Source organism: Erythranthe guttata, chromosome 13, assembly GCF_056151865.1.
Source record: "Erythranthe guttata isolate IM_541 chromosome 13, IM_541, whole genome shotgun sequence".
Taxonomy (NCBI): domain Eukaryota; kingdom Viridiplantae; phylum Streptophyta; class Magnoliopsida; order Lamiales; family Phrymaceae; genus Erythranthe; species Erythranthe guttata.
In genome coordinates this window covers 3223301-3226700 of record NC_142545.1, presented here as the reverse complement: position 1 = coordinate 3226700, position 3400 = coordinate 3223301, and the positions used below count along the sequence as shown (strand labels likewise).

General features: G+C 33.1%; 1 long non-coding RNA gene across 2 annotated transcripts; it reads left to right on the top strand.

The window, feature by feature from the left end:
- Positions 1 to 248: 248 nt before the first annotated feature.
- On the top strand, positions 249 to 3084 carry LOC148765673 (uncharacterized). Of its 2 annotated transcripts, XR_016029197.1 has the most exons (4): positions 249 to 483; positions 564 to 597; positions 2080 to 2190; positions 2764 to 3084. It is a non-coding gene; the product is annotated as an uncharacterized LOC148765673 (long non-coding RNA). The 2 variants fall into 2 exon arrangements; XR_016029196.1 differs by lacking the exon at positions 2764 to 3084 and having other exon boundaries at positions 2080 to 2327.
- Positions 3085 to 3400: the final 316 nt, after the last annotated feature.

The following is a 3400-nucleotide window of genomic DNA, read 5'->3' as shown; positions in this document are numbered from 1 at the left end:
CTCTAGACTATAGGTATATGTATTAATAATATATTTGTGTGTGTTTTCGGATGTGTGTGTGTGTCAGAGTTAATTAGTGAATTTATTAATTAGTAAATAAAATTAGAAAAGATGCATGCTTGTACACTTGGCAAAAAGTGAGGATTTACACTAATCCTACACTCAAGCATGCTAAGTCATCCCAAGAGACACCCATCTACCTTCATCATCTTACACCTACACTCTCACTTGTCTTCTCTCCACCACCACCACCGAAGCACCACCACCTCCATCGGCCAACACCTCAAAATTTCTTCAAAGAAAAAATAGAGAAATCAAAATGCAAATCCCCTATATAAGCTTCACCCTTGAATATGCTAGGAACACCATCAAAAACACTTGCCCTCTTACGGGAGATTTAAACTCCTCCCAACTTGATATCAAAGCTCTTACCTTCTCCATTCAACTAGCTTGGTTCAATCTTGGAGCCACTTCTTGAAGGAGGTAACATTGTATCTTTGTGTTCTTCATCTTCTTCATCCTCCTTTTCTTTCTTTCTCTAAAAACCCTCTTTTCTTTTGAAGGTTTTTTCTTTCTTCGGCCAACACTCTTTGATAGGTAATAAATCTCGAATTTCTTGCTGCAATCGAAGGGTATCATAGTATGGGAAAGAATTTTTGAAACTACCTAAAAGATTTCTTCACTTTTCGAAAAATTAGGGATTTTTGTGTAAAATCCGAAATTTTGTGCTAATCTTGATATTTGTGTTCTTGCATGTCTAAATCCATGTTAAAATTTTTGAATCTAAGTATTTTGTGTTTAAAGGTTTAATATTTCGAATTTTTGGGAATTTTGGAAAAAGAAAATGAGTTTTCAAGATTTTTGGGGTTGCATGTGTAGATCTATGAATCCTTAGGACTAATCTGCAATTTCTTAAAATTTCGACATGAAAAATGTTTCCATCTTTAAAATCTCAGTAGGAGTAAGTGGAATTTGATTATTTGCTAGTTGGCCTTAGATTTGAATTAATAATTGTTGGGAAAATCATTTTTGGCTTCAACACTACTTGCCGAGTATTTTGATTTTTATAAATCCGATTTTTGAGGAAACTGCAAAATTCTTTTTGCATCTGTTCATTTAGTCAGTTAGGTAGCATATAATTAAATTTGAGAATTTTTAGATGCTATTTGCTATTATTTCGAAATATTGCTTGTGCATGTGTCATAAATGGAACTTTTGTGTTCTAATCATTATTAATTGTGGGAAGGTGAATTGATGGTTAAAAATCTGCAGCTGAACTATGTTAAGGGGCTGTAAGAATTTTAATTCATTAAATGAATAAAAGGGGGAGAAATCCCATAAATGAAAAAATAGAAATGTTGGTGCTTTAAGAGCATGGTTTGCAAATTTAATACTAATTAAAGTGTGTTTTGAGGCTGCATGTTATGTGTATGTGTGCCGTGTGTGTGTGCTGCTGTGTGTGTGTGATTTATATATATATAATATGATGCTATAATAATTATGTGAATTATGTGCTATATCTAAGTGGTTGTATATATGTGTGATTTCCGTGTGTATATGTGTATTATGTGGATAAATGGATGCTCGTTGATTGATAATTGTGATGTCGTAAAGTGTCATTTTTAGAGTCTCATTCGTCTCATGGTCTTGCATAAAAAGAGATTTCATTTTACGAAAGGAAAGGTTAATGGAATGCTTGGGGTTGGATAAGTCGGGATACGGGGGGCCGGTATTCCAACCATAGTTACTATAGATAAAGGGGTGGTTTGATTCCACCAAAAGAACGGGCTCAGAATAATATGCTTATCATCCAAGTAAAGAAATTAATTTTTCACGGATCCGAACAACAGAAAATGTTTTCATTCATGCATTTGCACGAAAAGGGTAATTTGGTAATTTACAGTATTTGCATGAAATTTCGTGTTTATGTATGTGAGTTCGGTTGCCGACGAATGGTAAGGTGTGATGCTTATGTGTATATACTAATATAAGTACGTAAAACCATATTTTAAAACCTCGTTATCCATTCGGATTTCTTACTGGGCTTAATAGCTCATATAGATACTTCTTTGATTGCAGGTAATAGTAGAAATCCCGCATCGGAATGGGCCGAGTAGTGGATCGGAGTCTTGGCCGAAGCTTTTGGGAGGATCGTACGAGGGGTCTATGAACTATGCTTATTTTATTTTGGTGATGTAACTTATAAACGATTTCCGTATTTCCGCTTCTCTAAAACTCTAATATTTCCTCGTTAGGAAAATTAAACTCTTATCTTAGTACGGACCTTATTTTGATAATAATATAGTTGGTCCGCTTATTTTGGATAATTGCATTTTTACCCGAAAATCCCTATTCACCAAATATCTTAAAAGTCTGATTTCTTCTCGAACCCAAATTAGAACCTATAGTTAGATAAACGTAGCACTCGAATAATAATCTCCCTTTCCCAAGTTATTTTCAAAACGAAAAATTTAAACGACCAAAATCACCCAAAGAAGTTTTCGAAATTCTCAAGGATTCCAAAGGCTTTCAAATGACCCAAAAAGAGATTTTTATAAATTACATTTTTGGTCCTACTCGAAAGTTTTAAAAATTTCAAAGAGATCCCTTTTGCTTCCGCTATTTAAACAATGTTTTCCGATAAACCGGTTCGATTTATCGCCCGACCCGAGGGGGGTGCTACAATAGTAATAATTATTTGTTCCCATTTTTCTATTCTCTTTTCATTTATTTTTGCAAACTCGAAAAAATTTCTGTTAACAGGATTATGGCGGTTGCGAAAAAAAAAACTAGGAAAAAAGCTTCACAAAAAAAAAAGTCGCAATGAGGTAGGAAAAAAAAAAGTCACGACAAAAAAGCTACAGAAAAAAAAATCAAAAAAAAAAAATTAAGCCACCGGATTTCAATGCTCGGCGGCGTGGTGGTGGCACAACCGGAGCTGGTAGTGGTAGTCAAAGTTGGGTGAAGTAGGGTTAATGTGCATATTTTTGTTAAAATTGGGGTAAATCTAGAATTTTGTAATAATTATAGCTTTGGGCATTTTGTTTTTTACACAGTTCTGGAGCATGTGTTGGCTTATTATACTACAATTAAACACAGTAAAATTAATTATACTATAGTTTAACACAATAATATTGTTATATATATTAATATGTAGCACAGTAATATTAACACAACAAAAATCATTATTATTGTGTAATACAGTAATATTAATATGTTGACCGTTCAACAAAAGTAAACATAGTAAAAAGCTAAAAGAATTAATATTATTGTAACAACTGTAATATTACCTAGCGTCAAGTGTCAACCACAGTAATATTCTTGTGTTTTCAGTAATATTACAATTGTAGACAGTAATATTATTACGTTACTCCATCAATAACTTAAATAAAACAAAAAC